Source organism: Apostichopus japonicus, chromosome 16 (assembly GCF_037975245.1).
Source record: "Apostichopus japonicus isolate 1M-3 chromosome 16, ASM3797524v1, whole genome shotgun sequence".
In the NCBI taxonomy this organism is placed as follows: domain Eukaryota; kingdom Metazoa; phylum Echinodermata; class Holothuroidea; order Aspidochirotida; family Stichopodidae; genus Apostichopus; species Apostichopus japonicus.
Genome location: NC_092576.1, coordinates 12,865,488 through 12,883,355, shown reverse-complemented (window position 1 = coordinate 12,883,355; position 17,868 = coordinate 12,865,488). Strand labels below are relative to the sequence as shown.

Below are 17,868 nucleotides of genomic sequence, written 5' to 3'. Positions count from 1 at the left end.
GTTCATAATCTATTCCCTACAAATTTTATCAAAATTTCTTAACCTGAGTATATAATCAAGGTGTTAACAAAGGTATATATTACACCTGCAGGTCCGCTGAAAATCTTCACATATCACGTTTTAGAACAAATACTATCAAACATTGTTTGAGAATTCGCACAAAAAAAATTCTCTCTGAAATTCATTGCGCACACGGGATATTTAAATAAATAGTGCGTATACTGTTACATCATGCAGTAGAGAATTAAGAAACAGCTTTGATCTTCGAAAATACCGATTATTACCATATTTCTCTACTTCTTTGCATCTTGTTTTATTCATAATTTATTTTGTTTGTTAATTATGTATTAGATACTGTCTTATACAGGTAGTGACCTATTAGACATGCCTACATAGGTCGTTTAGGTAACGTACATTTTCATACATAAACTATTTGTATATATTTATATGTGAACGTTGCGATAACAAAAAAAATGTGTAAAAGTAAGTTGGCCTTACTTTTACACATCCTCCTACACAGGCTCTTTAGTGGATAAGCAGTTTGCTAACAGTTTGATTTTATTTCGAAAAAAAATGAAATGAAAAGCTCAATTTATCCAAATCAGAAGATTTGAAGTCTTCTTAAAGTTAGTTTAATGTTGTATCGTTTTGATGCAAAGAATTCAAGAGTTGTGCTTAACTTCATAATGACTAGCATTACCTGTAAGTCACGTTATACCAAATGAAAACAAACTGACGAGAAGATTCCAGTGGACACCAGTTCCGCGAAATAGCATTGATCTTTATCCAAATGTTTCTCTGGTTACAACCGAAGAGAACAAGACCTACGTTTTTACTTACGGTGACAACAAATGGACAGAGAGATACTTCTTATGTAAAGAATGCAATATCTCGAGAGCTCTGGAAAGTTGTTTCAAAAATAACAAAGTCGTTTTTATTGGAGATTCTCATTTGAGGCAAGCTGCTGCCGTACTCGAACCACACTTTGGTGATAATGGGTGGGGGCTTGTATCGGACGGAAGAGGAGTGTATTACAACGAAGCAGCCAATATCAATAGAACGGATTACGTTCAAAGGAAAATAGGACCTCACTTCGTTCCTGGTTTTATGTTGAATGGTCTAGAGAGTGGACGTTACGACACGATTCAAGAGAGAGACAGATACGATACGTGGGTTATCAATACCGGACATTGGGATTTAAGAGATGTATCGCTGTTGGAATACATTAAAAACATTGAATTACTGTTTCCAAAGTTTGATCGATTTCGAAAAAAGTTTGACTTAAAATTACTTTGGAATGGAACCCCTCCATATACGTATAATTATCTTCTATGGGGGGATCTTGAACAAAGGACTAATATCAAAATTGGTCTTGCGGACCAAATGATACAAAAACTATGTGCAAAGTACAACATTACGTTTGTGCCCTACTTTGATCTTGCTTATCCATTTTATACGTTATCGTGTGACACGCATCACTATCTTTGCCAATCAACGCAGTCTTATCCAATAGGGGGCGCTCAACTTAATATTTTACTACAAGCAATCTGCGGATAACCACAACATTGGCACTGAGCTCAACTAACTAAAGGATATTACAAACGTCCCGCATAGCTTTTGTCATTATCAATACAACTTATTATGTTATTATTCCATTTTGCACCCAAGTCTAGTGTATTTATTGTTTGTTTGATTCTGCTACTATTGTTGTTAATATTTTTTTAAAGTGAAATGGATCATAGGATCAAGTTTTCAATTTGTCAAAATGTTGAATACTATACTATAGATTTTATAATTTTAGAGTTCAGCGCATGAACAGGCGTTCTTCTAACGCCAATTTGTTCTATTTTAAAAACAAATAATTTAGATATTTTGAATGTATAAATTTGTACATTCCTCCGTGCGCCACTGAGATGAGTTTGTACATCTATAACAATCGTTCGATTTGTATTTTGCACCAATCATACTCTGAAACGAATAATGTGTACACTTCTGAAATTAACCATGGCAAAAAGTTTTCTCCAACACTTAATACAACTAAAAGAAAATTAAGACAGTACCGCATAATAATTCAAATTTCCTTTTTTTTCTCTCGTTTACTTGTCTCCTCCTCAGCCTCTTATAGAGAGGACCTAACCTTGAGAAATATATATATATGTATATTATATATGTTATATATATATAATATATGCTATATAAATATACTATGTAACTATAATAAAAGTGAAAGATTCACATAGGTAGTGTTATAAGAATATGATGCTGAGTTAACGTGTCAGTGTATACGTTGAGTTGCAAAATCTGTTTTTGTGTAAGTGGTTAAAAGTAGGACTATCTACGGAATGTTTCTTTGTCTCTCCTTTTATTGTCTTTTCTTTTGTTATTTTACAAAGTAAAAATCATCTGAGTTCATTCATGTTACGTTATCCAGTTTAAAATTGAAAAGGGTGTCAAATACCTTTCTTTATCGGCCCACCTGATTTTTCAAAGAAGTGGTACTTCATGCAAAAACACAATAGAGAAAAGGGGTAAAAAGTTATTTATCAAATCCGATCGGGTTAACTAACTTTCAATCTATATTTGACTCTATGTAATCTTTCTCAATCTCTAGGAGCATTTTTTTTATTTGGGTTCATTGGAAATTAAATACGATGTCATCATTTTTAAGAATTTACGTTTTTGATATATCCTTGCACTTAACTGTTTACTTCCCCAGATCCAAGCACTCCACCATGTAATATTTCTGAAGAAGAATATTTACAGGATCAGCATTGTTAATGAAACGGATGTAAACGATAAAGGCAAATATATATATAATAATAATAATAATAATAATAAATGCATTTATATAGCGCTAATTTTGTACAAAACATTCAAAAGCGCTTAACAAGGAAAAAGCCAACCAGTCGGGTCAATCAGAATAAGCAAGCTTAAACAGATATGTTTTTAACTTTATCTTAAAAGCATCTAGGGTCAGGGAGTCGATACGCATCAATTCCACCGGAAGTGAATTCCACAACCGAGGTCCTTTGTAGGCAAAAGCCCTATTGCCTAATGTATTATATGATTGATACAAGGAACATGCAGTGTGATTCGAGAATGTGAGCGCAAAGAGTAACAACTAGACTTCACCGAGATCATATCACATAAATACTTAGGTGCAAGACCTTTTAAACATTTAAATACTTGCAAGATTAGTTTAAATTCAATGCGCTGCTGTACAGGTAACCAATGAAGAGATTGTAAAGTAAAAGTAATATGACAAAATTTAGGAAGAGCGTAAATCAACCGAGCCGCTCCATTAAGTACCATTTGAACTCTACGAAGCTTATAATCAGGTAAACCAATCAAGAGTGCATTACAGTAGTCGATGTGACTAATTACAAAAGCATTAATAAGAGTTTTAGTACAGTCCTCATCCAGGAATTTTCTGATCTGACGAATATTATAGAGTCCATGGTATGCCCTTGAGCAAACTTTTCCAATATGAATGTCCATTGACATGTTGCTGTCAAGATAAACCCCAAGATTTTTTGCACTATCACATGGCTTAATATCCACGTTACCTACTTTTATCATCTGAACCCGAGTCTTAGCAACTTGTTGGCGAGTCCCAATTAAAAGAAACTCAGTCTTGGAATCATTGATCATTAGCCTATTGCTGATCATCCAATGTCTTATTTCGAATATAAGTGATTGCATTGCCAGAACAGCCCGTTCCTCAGATAACAGAGAACCAGCATTGAAAGATAAATATAACTGTGTATCATCAGCATAACTATGTGCGTTAGGAAGATGTTTAGAGACAACGGTAAACAACTGAGAAACATAACAAAAAAATAGAACAGGACCGAGACAGCTGCCCTGTGGTACACCACAATTCAAAGAAAAATCTTTCGATGAGATATTTTCTATAGATACATGCTGTTTTCTGAAAGACAGATAATTACCAATCCATTTTTGTGCATTATTAACAATACCAAATTGGGTACGCAATATGTTCATGAGAATATCATGGTTAACAGTATCGAACGCTGCACTCAAATCCAACAGGATTAAAAGAGTGCATTGTTGTTGGTCCATATTCATCAATATATCACTATGAATTTTCATAAGTGCAGTTTCTGTAGAGTGATTTTGCCTGTACGCAGATTGGCAATCAGGAAAAGGAGCATATATATATATATATATATATATATATATATATATATATGTATATATATATATATATATATATATATATATATATATATATATATATATACATCCCTAGGCTTTACCATTGTTGAGTTCTTAAGTTTATCCAATTTCTAAATTTGATTCGGCAAATAAATTTACGTACTGTGTTAATAGTACAGTGTGAGAACAAAGCTCTCAGGGTTATCATCTAGGAGTATAGTGACTTTCTCTACAATATATCAAGTTTATATTTTTAGTTGGACTATCCCTAAGGCTTCAACAATTTAGCGGACGGAGCTCAGGGATAAACTGTTCAATTTGGGTAAAGAAACATTCACAACAGTACCGTTACCTTGGTTACAAGTGTTTGGGAATGGGGCATATTGCAAACGTACCTAAATGACCGAACTTGTCGCTTGCTAAACTTACCCCATATTCGAACTCTAGAACTCGAACCACCCCCCCCCCAACCCCCAGATGGAAAAGTCTGGTTACGCCACTGGTTCGCGTACAAGCAGGGACATATATAGCTAAGCCTGATGGTTGGAGGGGGGGTGGTAGTGGCTGAAATACCAACTGGATGGGTTTTGAAGCCAGAAAATTCCGACTGCTGCTTTGTACCCCCTCCCCGCGCTACTCGTCAACGATACGGTCAGTGTCAGTCAGACACCCCATCGAATTTTCGATAAACTTCAAAAACCCATAAATGGTATAGTGATGGGATTTCGACAATTGGGTTCAGTTTTACGTCCTTTTCAACTGTTTAATCTGAAGTTCTCATTTTGGTATGGACCATTTTTCAACAGTGCAGTTGCTATCTCATTGCCTATTATTTACTATATTATGACTTACATGTTTTTGTATATGAAGCTCATTTTCATCAACTTACGATTCATTCATTCAGCTAATACAAAACTGTCTGTCCAGGCCCATAGTCCATCGGTTTTATACATTGATCGGTCGTAAGTCCATATAGTCGTTAGAAACAATATCTCGGTTAGGCTTATTCAGTTACGACTGATGAGTCCGGGCGAGTTCACACGTGCGATGTTGAAATAACGTATAGGATATCGATGTTTCAGGTTCCAAGTAAGCAAATCGAATTAACATCTGACGGTCGATATAACGATGGTATAAAGTTATAAACATACACATGACTTCGGAGAGCCAAACGTTCCTTAAATGTCGAAAAGGAAAGTCAAGTCTCAAAGCCTAAATTTATACATAGATACATTTATCCAATTTGATATCAACATGTTACAATTCATATGAACATGTCGAAACAAAATACAATATGTCATTACGTCCATCAACCTTGTCAAATTCAACATAAGCATGATATGTCAGCCGATTAACACAGAGATGACAGTAGCCTAAATACTATCAATCTTAAAGTTTTGTACCACGTGACAGTAACAACTGGATTGGGCCGATAAATATGATAAATCGGTAGCATGTGCTATTTAGGGTTTACAATAAGAACTGAGAATATGCTTAATTCCAACAAATCCCAACAACTGGATTTGTTGGAATTACATCTATCCGCAGTTTTTATTGTAATCTGCTACTGATTTATAGCACGATCCAATTTTTAATTTGGTACAAAACTGTGAGATTTACAGTATAGCAACTGTGTTCTCTCTGTGTATCGAGTGGACATGTTCATATGGAGTTGTAACATGTTGATATCAAATTGGACACATATATATTAAAATTCTGGAAGAACATGACTGACTTTTCTCCCGCCCCCTACCCTTCCATCTCCCCTTGTCCCCCTGTCTCTCTTCCACCCATTTTTTCTCCACACCGTTCTGTCTTTGTCCTTCTCTAATTTATTCCCTACCCCTTCCCTTAATCCTCTCTCTGTCCCTCTACTGTTTAATCTGCTACCTCTCCTCTACCCCTGTTGGTTTCTTTCATTCTTCTCTCAATCCCTTGTCTACTAATCCCATTACATCTATCCTTTGTGTTCTCCATGCCCATTAACCTGTCTGTATTCTGTGCGTGTTTTTGTCCCTTCTGTTACTGTACGTTACTTGTCATTTAGCCTCTGAAGAAGAAACTTCTAGGATCGAAACGCCAGGCCAACTTACTTTACATATTCTCTTACACAGGTTCTCTAGTGGATAAGCAGTTTGCTAGCAGTTTTATTTTATTTTGACATATATCTTAACTTTGACACTTCACTTTCTTTTTACGACATTTATGGAACGCTTGGCCCTTCGTACATGACATAACAATCATGGTATCGGGTTATCTCGTAGGGCGATCTATCTCGTTTGTGGCGATCGGAGGGGGGGGGGGGGGGGAGGGGAGGAGGGGGAGACTCGTAGCGATGACAGAAAGTGAAGTAATAGGATAATATTTTATTTGAGACGCAATTGGCTGGTATAAATTAAAAGTCCCATCGATTACGCATTAACGTCATTCGCGAACTGGCTTAACTGAGCCTTCAAATGCATGTTGTAATTTTCGTCCAAATCAATTCTGTTGCCCACCAAGGTCATTTGAGGGGATAAGATATTTGACTGTGGGATCGCCCTCCCCCACCTTTCCCCTACTCTATCCCTCATGGTTACGCCACTGACTCAAACGTATGCTGTATTGTCTATATTTAATTGGTCATAGCATACACAAACTGTCAACTTAATTGTATTCAATAATGATGAGGAACAAGCCTATACTGTGTTCATGTCAAAAGTAAAGAACGTTCCACGGGCAAGTTCGAAACGTTCCAGCCAATCCGAGAAACGTCCGAGTGGTCTAATTGTCATCACGATCTAGCAACTCGAGCCGGTAAAGTATGACCGGCTCTACTCGTACCGGTCACATGACGCGACGTACCGTACCTCATGTGCACACCACGCATAGCCAAATTAAGTATAACGTTATATTACTCAAGGTTCCGCTCGAGTGAGCTCGTCACAGTGCAAATTCGTACATACACACGTATTTGCTTATCATTATTAACTTGTGTTACCAGTATATTTTCATTTTGCTAAGACAACTTGTAAGTTCGAATTAAACACATATTACAACATAAACGGACTCACTGTTTTACGAAGAATGATGGTACAACAAACTAAGGGAACACGGAAAGCTTTGTTAGTTGGTAGGTACTACTATATATAATACTATTTGTTTTATCTTTTTCTTTATATTCTTTCTATACCATTGCGTATAGCCAGAATTAGCAGAGCACATGCCAGTCGTGCATATGATATATATATATATATATTAATATATATATATATATATATATATATATATATATATATGTACATACATATATATATATATATATATATATATATATATATATATATATATATATATATGTATAAATATATATATGTAGAATTGAAATCGTAATGCGTTGGAAAATCCAGAACAGTGAAAACTTCCAGCCTCCAACGGGATGCGAACCCGGGCCTCCCGCTTTGTACGCGGACACCCTAACCAACTAGTCCATGGACTCTGATTGTATGTTCAGAGGTTCGAAACCGGTAAGGAAGGTCGATATTCCATTGTTGGCGTTTGCCACCTGTATCGAACAATACTAGTTCTGTTTCGGTGACATATTTGCCTTACTCTAGAGATCAAATATGATTCTAACCAACTCGAAGTCATTTGTGATTCCTAGAGCCGGATCTCGAAAGAGATACTTTGAACACACTTTTGTTAATGAAATGTTACTGAAAAAAAATGGAGGTTAATATATATTCATCATCATTTTTCATTTCTTTATTCCAGTATAAATTTACAGAAAAATTTATAAATAGGATAAAAATATAACAATATACAGAACATCAAAATACAGGTTAAGACATATAAAAGCTTATGAGATTAAGTTAATATGCAACATAAAAAGCGTTACAAAAGTTATCAAAGTTATCAAGAAGCTACAACAAAGGATCTAAGAAGCTGTCTTTACCAGTTTACAAAAAGGGCTGCTCTGTAAATAAACGAGTTCTTAAAGAGTATAATTCTAAAAGATGGCGTGATATTTGGATTTCTCAAATTATAATTTGTTTTATTGCACAGAGAGTTGAGCTTGGAATGTAGAGGATGTTCGTTAGTAGTTTGAATATGTTTGACAAGTCTTACAAATTCATTCCTAGCAGATTCATTGACTCTATAGTGTACATACTCTGTGTATATATATTAGGAGGTTAATATACATAAACATATGTACATAAAGTATATATTTATTTAAGTTCTACGCTATAGGTGTTTATCATTGTTCAAAATCACTGCGTAGGCTGTTGCTGACTAATCGGCTGGTTCATTGTTAAGTCGACAATGCAATTGTACCAGTTTCTTTGTGTTATGTTCGTAGTCTATTCATTAGTAGTGACGGCAAACCTTACCTTATGGTTACGCAGATGACCTCATTGTTCATTAGCCAGTCAACATGGATATATGCTCTTTGTTGCAAGGATAATTTTGAGGCCCAAGCAATATTTCTCATAATAAACTTGGTCGATGAATTATTTTCAGCAAACGAACTTGCGCAGTAGCCTCCACAGTAGATTACTCACAAACCTATAGACGCGATCAGTGAAGTGGCAATCGGGTGGGATGGGGAGCAATCTGTCGCCCCTTTCATATTTCTGGCTACGTCCCTGACTGCGATCATAATAGTAATTATTACCTTCCAACCAAACGGACTCGTGAAAATGACCTAACGTACACAGTAGCATCGCCGTGATCTGCACACGGTCACAATCTCCATAGAAGAGTAAAAGCTGGGCTGAGAGTGAATCAAATTGTTTGGGTCTTGTGACTTCCCCGCTCCCCGTTAGTGTATTTTTGATGGTGTAGTGATGGTGTAGTTAAGTTGTGGTGTAGTTATGTTGTGGTGATGGTGTAGTATATAGTGTAGTGTAGTAATGGTGTAGTGATTTTCTGTTTCACTATATACAACAAGTGTTGTTTAATTATATCCTAACCTTCCCTTGATGGTACTTCTTATCAGAGGGGGGCTTGCAGACAATGACTACATACTAGGTCATATAGATAGATCAGAATGAAGAAGTGTAGGTTTTAGTAATATATGTGAAATTAATTATGTATAGAGGGAAAATCATAAGCTGTTCGTTGTATACCGATGTAGTATACTGATTGTACGTTGTTTTCTGCTCTTAACCTTGTTTCACATAATACATGTACAATATAGCTATACCTTTTGCTTAACCGCATTGTTCATAATCTATTCCGTACAAATTTTATCAAAATTTCTTAACCTGAGTATATAATCGAGGTGTTACCAAAGGTATATATTACACCTTCATGTCCGCTGAAAATCTTCACATATCAAGTTTTAGAACAATACTATCAAACATTGTTTGAGAATTCGTACAAAAAAAATTCTCTCTGAAATTCATTGCGCACACGGGATATTTAAATAAATAGTACGTATACTGTTACATCATGCAGTAGAGAATTAAGAAACAGCTTTGATCTTAGAAATTACCGATTATTACCATATTTCTCTACTTCTTTGCATCTTGTTTTATTCATAATTTATTTTGTTTGTTAATTATGTATTAGATACTGTCTTATACGGGTAGTGACCTATTAGACATGCCTACATAGGTCGCTTAGGTAACTCACATGTTCATACATAAACTATTTGTATATATTTATATGTGAACGTTGCGATAACAAAAAAAAATGTGTAAAAGTAAGTTGGCCTTACTTTTACGCATCCTCCTACACAGGCTCTTTAGTGGATAAGCAGTTTGCTAACAGTTTTATTTTATTTCGAAAAAAAATGAAATGAAAAGCTCAATTTATCCAAATCAGAAGATTTGAAGTCTTCTTAAAGTTAGTTTAAATTAAAATGCCCACATATATCAATGTGGCACTGTCTAATTTAATGGCGTTTTAGAGAGAGGTGCAAAAGGATACATTGTTGTTGACCATATGTGCCTTTCTAGGACATCCTGAAAATTGACATTTGACATTTGGTAAAAGAAATAGAAAACACTCTCTACAACCGGCCAGAATTACTGAATTCCAACCAGAAATCAAATTACTTAATGATTCCCTGCCTTATGGAAAGTAACATTCACCTCTCATATGTAATTTGGAACTTGTTACTATTGTTGATCGACAAGGGTGTTACCTGGGTATTCAGACTTACTCAGCCTAAAAGTCTTCTCTCCTTTTGGTAAAGAGCTCTATACTGATACTCATGGATATAACAATGGAAAAATTGAAGGCTGATAAGAGCAAAATTTCTTTTACAGTACAAATTCCTCTCAGTTAAAATAAGAGACCTTGATGGAGTACTGAAGTTAACCTTTAACCTCTCAGCCACAGGCTACTGACAGAATGAACCACAAACCAATAGTTTCAAATTTGTACTGTAATGTTTGCATAATTTGTGTTTCCTTCAAGAATATGTAAACAATATGAAGAACCTATCAACTAAAAGATGATGGCTCTTTTTCAGTTCCTCTTGAACCCAGAATTAAAATAATTATGTGCAACAGAACTTCTTCTGAGAACACGCATATGAAGAGTGCCAGGAGCCTAAAATTGCCTGAATTGACACAATTTTTTCACAACATGTAATTCCATTCATGCTCTTAAACATGAAAGCTACAAAAACCAGACCCTGATTGATAACATATCAAAAAAGATGTTCTCCTACTGCAGTTTGGCACTTTTCCTGAAGGAGAACATTCCCACAGATTGATATAGACTCTAATAGGAGTATGCCATTCAAAGAGCACTGCTGTCTGTAAAGGAAACTAACTATGGGATGGGATGCCAAAAGGGAAAGTATGGATTCTTAAATACAATGGATTTCCACTCCGCTACATAAATTTGTCAATCATTTCGGGACTGACCTATGTGATAGAAATATAAAAATACAAAATGGTATAAATGGAATAAATAAAATCAGGGAGATGGAATGCAGGGAAAGTGGATTCGTGAAGTACCCCCACATGATTCCTCTAATGCCATATCCAGACGTGGATTGAGTATCCGATGGAAAATGATCCACAGATCTGTTTTCTTCCAAGTTAACACAGGTTGTAAATGTAAATTTTAAAAAGTAACATAAAATAAAATAAAACATATTCAATGACAATCAGCCATTGAAAATCAAAAGGGATTATAAAAAGCAAAACAGTAGAATATAATTGTGCCAAGTACCATCCAAACTACCAACCTACAGTTCTTTATTATCTTTGTTAACAAGCAAATTTCAACTAAAATCTGGTTTTACCCAATTCCATAGAAATTGAAACACCACAGAAAATGTTGCAATTAATAACCAAGGTTTTTGCAAGAAAACATGAAGGTGATAAAATATAACTTTAATTTGAAGTTTTTCAAGCTGAGCCTACTAACTACTTGCAGATTTCCATGAATCAAAAACAAAATGAGAACTACAAACCCTTGTTTAAAAAGATAATATAGATTCATATTGGGTAATTAAGTCAATATTGATTAATCATAATTGCTCTTCTCTTTGATAATGCATAGCAATGACTTACTCTCATTGCTGAAGGAAAGGCAATAAGGACTGCAGGACATCAGCGTATCGGTATTGTTTTTATTTTCCTGTATTCGTCCCCAGACTTGTGGCCCTTCATCTTTTTATTATAGTTAATGAAGTCATCTCGGAGGTTCATCCACCTTTTCTGCGCTGTTCCCCTATTTGAAAAGAATAAATAGATATTTTAATTGAAAGTAACATATATGAATTTCTGTATTGTCTTTCCATTGGTAGGTTTTTGGCTACATGAGACTCATACATGACGTTTGGATTTAGTTACAGGGTTGGAAAATCCACCATAGTTGGCATAGTTCCGGAGACGTGCGAAATACTCTGGAGAAAGTTACAAGTTATAACCACTGCATGTACATGCCCGTTCCTATTTGAGAATGTATTTTGAGAGATAACACTCTCCAAGTACTGGGTCGACCGAGCCTAGACTTCCCGCTTTATGCGTCCTGCTCTGCCCACCTAGCCTGTTGCAATTGGCTGCAAATGTTCAAAATTTTACCTGACATAAAACAATAGAAAGGGCTAAGGGCCTAGTCGTATTACTAGTATTATGCCATATGCCTAGTAGTAGCACGGACACTGCGAAGTTCGGACACCTTAGCCTTAAAACACCCCAAAACTATAAGATTTCCTTTTAGTGACAAACATGTAAGTACATACTTGAACACAGGTCATTTTGAAGAGAAAATAACTGTAGCTTCGTAGTTTTTCGTGAAATTGGGTCTTGCTTGTAGGTTGTCATGGTGAAATTGTGTATTCTTAGGGGTGTCCGAACCTCGCAGTATTCCGAACTCCGCAATAATGACTATAGTACTACTACAGTACACTGAAAAAATAAACTAGTCAATATTGCCACGGACTAACGTTAAATTAGTTTGTAACGTTAGTCAATGCACACGAACTAGCAAAAATATTCGTTTCATCACTGCTTCTTAGTCAGTTTACACTGACTAAGGAAAATATAATCGCAGCTTAGTCGGTGGCGACGGACTAAGGTATTTTAACCCATGGACTAAGAACGACACGGACACCCGATTTACGCCATAATCGTAGCTTAGTCGGTGTCGACGGACTAATGTATTTTAACCCAATTCGATTCACTTTAATTTGGAAACCGAGAGGCAACGGCAGCTTGCTGGACTTGGCATAGTTTCATACGATCACTCTAAGCAACTTTCAACCGTAAATCACCCAAGAAGGTCTTTAGAAGAATGGAGGTATTAACTGCATCATCGGCCTACCTGTTATTCCTTTAACTTGAAGGTAAAATTAAAGTTAATTGTTAGGCCACTGGCACTAGTACTGTATTATGGTTAGTGTAACGCTACCGTTGTCACGTTGGCGTTTCGCAATACACAAGTGCAATGACAGTGAGTAGTCTATAGGCTTCTACTGGGTACTGCAGTGCATTCTCAACACTAAAGTGTGCATTCTAAACACCAATTAACAATGTGTTATGTGTGTATTGGGCTAGATTGAACAGTGGCACATAATCTTCTAATTTATTCCCAAACAAATGCTGGAACTATAAGGCTCAATAGTTTATTTGAAGTCCACACTCATTTGGTAAAGATTTCCTGTAATTTCCCATGTGAATCTAAATGGGTAGGCTTTGTGATATTGAATAAGCAAGGCTAGACCTTCAAACGTACAGTCACAGTAGGCTGAACAAATTATGTTGGATAGTCAACGGTATTATATGTTGCGAGCAGTCAGGATGCACGCTCCAGTTGTATTTAACCTTTTCATTTATCATTTTTTAGTATATAATTTCCGGTCACACCCAGGAAACAATTGCGACATTCCTTCACGGTCGACTTGCTTACTGTAAGAAGTATTAACCGTTTTTTCTCAGGAAAGCTTGATAGTCTGAAGTTATTATAACATGTGCTTTTAGTATACTGCCAAAAGAGTAAGTTGTTGTATTTGTATTGATATTTTATGTAGAAGTAACGGAAAATTTAGTATGTTTAGTTTGGTCTAATTGCACGTTTTTTTTTCTGTCCAATGTAGTGCAGGGTTCACTTGCGCGAATTCAAATTATTCTGTTTATGTATATGTATATGCATCGATTCTTAGATTATGATGTTTTTTTGACATTTATTTGTAATTCAAGCATATCTGTTTAGTAGCAAAGTTTAAAGGTTAAGATTAATTAGTTTTCTCTTTTTGATCCTAGATTGAATGAAACTCATTGACGTAAATAATAGATCAGATGATACAGTTTAACGCAGTTGCTAAAACTCTGGGTATTCTCTAGTCTTCGCCGGTCCATTATATACTTTAGTACTACTAGTAAGACTAAATCAAAACGCCCGAAAGACAAACTTAGTGTAACAAAGTACTGATTCTCCTCTAGCCTAGGTCTAAACAGGCTTGTTATGTGAGCAAGCAAAATAACAACTAAAAACGATTAGGCCTATAAATAAGTTGGCTCAGTGCATTTCTGTTTCTAAAATTTTATATTTTTAAAGATAAAAAAAACAAACAAAGATTTAGCCCATGTTTTATTATCTCTGTATTCTGGGCATTTGATTCTGGTTGCAATGGTGATGACACTCTCGTTTAAATTTTCAGCTTTATACAGTCTGCTTCAAACTTTGGGATTGTTTTTTGAGACTATAGTGGAAGCAAATCTCACATAACTTTGTGGTGACAACTTTATTTAATTTTTTTTTTCAAATGATGAATACTTTGCAGTTTCTTTTTTCCAGCAGGAATTGAAAAGCCAAATATCTAAGTCAAGGGTGAGGTTTCCTGTGATGTACGACACCAGTGTGGAGGCAACAACAGAAGAGGAGAACTGTGTTATATATGGCTTAAAGACATGTTTTAAGATGATATATTGGTACCCTTCGCAGAACAAAAGAGTTTATCCAAGAGTCCAAAAAGCAAAGGAACAAGTACCATAGAGAAAAAAGATGGAAGAGTGAGTTTAACTATTGTACCTAACTGTTTAATGATATTTAAGATACTTTTCATAACCTGTTTTAAAAAAAACAGTCTAGTATATCATTTACGTGCAAGCTTCATAAGTTTGGTCAAATTTTCACTGATCTGTAGAGCGGGAGTCCAGAGGGTTTGGTTAGCTGGGAAGGTAACCAATTGCCTGGTACATCACAATGTTCACAATGCATTCCTGTATATGAAACCTGACGACTGGCAAACCGACTGTGGTGGGTGGCTGGGAGAGCAATTTTAAAGTCACCTAATAGCTAACCTAGATCAGCTTTCTTGGTAACCACATCAAAGTAAGAACAATGTGTCAGGTATAGCCCCAAGAGCAACAAATGGCCATCGCCAGTAATTATTGGTGGTGGGATACCCCTGCCAGTGATCTATAATTGACCCCTCATGGCTGACCTAGGTCAGCTCATGAGGTAACCACTTGAAACCTACTGGAAAATGTTGGTTAGGACTTCAGATACAAGGGATGGGCATTGCCAGTAATTTTTATTGTTGGGGTACCCCTGCCAGTAGACCCCCAATATGCCCATCCCCTCATTGACCTAGGTGCGCTCATGATTTGACCAGTTGAAACCTACAGGAAAATGATAGGTATTGTTCTTACTTTGATGTGTTACCATGAAAACTGATCTAGGTTAGCTATCAGGTGACTTTAAAATTGCTCTCCCAGCCACACCCACCACAGTCGGTTTGCCAGTCGTCAGGTTTCATATACAGGAATGCACTGTGAACATTGTGATGTACAAGGCAATTGGTTACCTTCCCAGCTAACCAAACCCTCTGGGATCCCGGTCTATTGGGATCATTATTAACATGATTAACATAATTATTAAGCTTTGAGAAATAACTTGGTGTTATGCTGTGCAAAGCTAATAATAATTTGGTAAAGCTGCTATTCCTGGCTTATAATTTGAGGGACCTAGATTTAAATGTATACCTCCCAATATGTTATAAAATTTTAATGTAAATGTATGTTTATGATAATGTGAGTTATCATGTGCTATATCTGTATCTGTGCTTACACGTATATCATATTTTCTGTTCACAGGTCAATAATGGTGCAGATTTTGGCTTCCTGAAGACAAGTGGGAGGCCATTTGTAGTTAAGAGAAACACTCTTTGTTCGTGAAGACTTAACTGGTGTCGATTTGGGGTACCACTTGAAAACGAAAGTCATGAGGAACCCTTGCCCAAGATTCAACTTTGCATTATTGTGCAGTGCTATACTTTTGCGATTCATGTTTGATCCATTAACTTGTCTTAACTTTGTTGGAAAAAAACAGATTTTCAGATTTTATTTACAGTGATTTCTTCTCTATCTGTCGAAAGTCAGCCTTTGTAGACATCAGAAGTTTTATCAGAAATAAATACTGCCAACGTACACATTATTTGTGTTTCTTCTGCTCTCTTTTCTTTCAGTGATGCTAGTCAGTAAAACTAGTCGGGTTTAATTCTTTCAGTGATTCTAGTCAGTGCAACTAGTCAGTCGATACCGACTAAGAAAGGTTAGTCGGGAGAGGCACCATCCTGACTAATGTAAAACCTGCTATAAACTAGTCGGTGGCTCATATAAATTAGTCGGTAAAGACCGACTAATGTCACCAACTAATGTAACTGACTAATATACATTTACGGACTAAGAAATTGTTGATCGACTAAGCTGACGGACTAAGATGACCGACTAAGAAATCCAACTGACTAAGGAATAAATTAGTCGGTATAGCAACTGACTAAGGCTATGTTAGTCGGGAGAGGCACCAGATGGACTAACGTTATGTTAGTCGGTGAACCAATTTAAGTTTTCAGTGTACTACTACTAGCAACTACTAGTACTACTACTAGCAACCCATGTTCAATACATTATTAAACATTCCTTCACTAGGCCTAACTTCTACAATATCTCCGCCACTGCTCGGCTTGACTTGTCAAGTTTGTCGGGAGTGTTTGATTACAGTTATAACTTTGATTCCCTGGTCTCAGCGAAAGTAGAATATACAGTTGAAACATGTACTGAGAGCCGCTTCCACGAAAAGCAACAAATTTCACTTCGAGTTTGACTCGGCTAGTCCTACTAGGCAGAGTAATTTGGAAAACAAGTTTCACGAATCCCTCAATGAAACAGTGACTTTGCCTACCATAGCCACAAGCTTAAATGATTACTTCATGAAAGGTTGCGAGTGATGTCGAATTTAGTATCGTTCCCCGATTGAGAGCAGCAGCAAACAGATGCAATGTTGTTGGTCGGCCCGAGGATGAAGGTCAAAATGTATATCTAGGCATATTAGTACTAATATAATACTAATAGCATAGCTGTCACAATACAATAAAAGCCTATCCCTAGGTATAACAAAAGCTGTGACTACACTAAAATGCATGATATGCCAGTTCATTTTGTGGGTTTTTCATGTCACGAAAACCATGTACTTACCACTCATACCGACATTTCCCCCAATTGAGTCCCAAATGTCTCTCTTCCGGGTAGAATCCTTAAAATTCTTGTCGGTTTTGTCGTATAGTGAGGGATTCAACCTCACAAATTCAACAAATTTCTCATTTTCCTTGTCCGCCATAATGATTGGTAGCTAGTTAGGGCACTTACACAATTGTTACGTCAATATAAACAAAGGCGCTGATTGGACAAAACTGCGCAAATTGGATAGTCGTCCGATAAAAATCGCTCTGCTGACCAATCATAAAATATATATCGGATCGGACAATTTTTGTGGGAGACAATCCGGACCGATATCGTTGTAGTGTGACCGTCCTAATAGGAAACCCACTGTTCCGATTTTTTCTGTAAAATTCGGAATCGGATTCCGATCCGATATCGCTGTAGTGTAACCGGCCCTTAAGAAGGTAAAAGGATTTTTCGTGGCTTAAGAAGATTGCTTAGTAAAGTTGCAGAAACTTTCAGTATACATCTTGAGCACCAAATAACATTCTCATAGCATTTTGCTTCGCTAAGTTATATATATTTCTTTACATTTTGTAGGCAACAACAGAATGGATTATGTCATCAGGGCACTTTAGCTGAAAATTTTAATGTTCTTCTTTATAATAGTTCAATAATTTATCTACATAGGAAGAAAACAGTTCTACTACAGAGTTTCATGTTGATGAACTTCTAGCTACAGCAATACTGACAACTGAGCACACATTGATAATGTATCAGATTTCAAAGATAATAAGAGTTA

The 17,868-nt window shown here is 36.1% G+C and overlaps 1 protein-coding gene and 1 long non-coding RNA gene across 2 annotated transcripts in view; both read left to right on the top strand.

Moving 5' to 3' along the window:
- Positions 1-17,868, top strand: part of LOC139982045 (uncharacterized) — an 87,181-nt gene that overhangs the window by 33,242 nt on the left and 36,071 nt on the right. The gene's annotated exons all lie outside the window — the stretch shown is intronic.
- LOC139982051 (uncharacterized) lies at positions 13,475-16,487 on the top strand. The gene is made up of 3 exons (XR_011797960.1): positions 13,475-13,619; positions 14,425-14,636; positions 15,723-16,487. It is a non-coding gene; the product is annotated as an uncharacterized lncRNA (long non-coding RNA).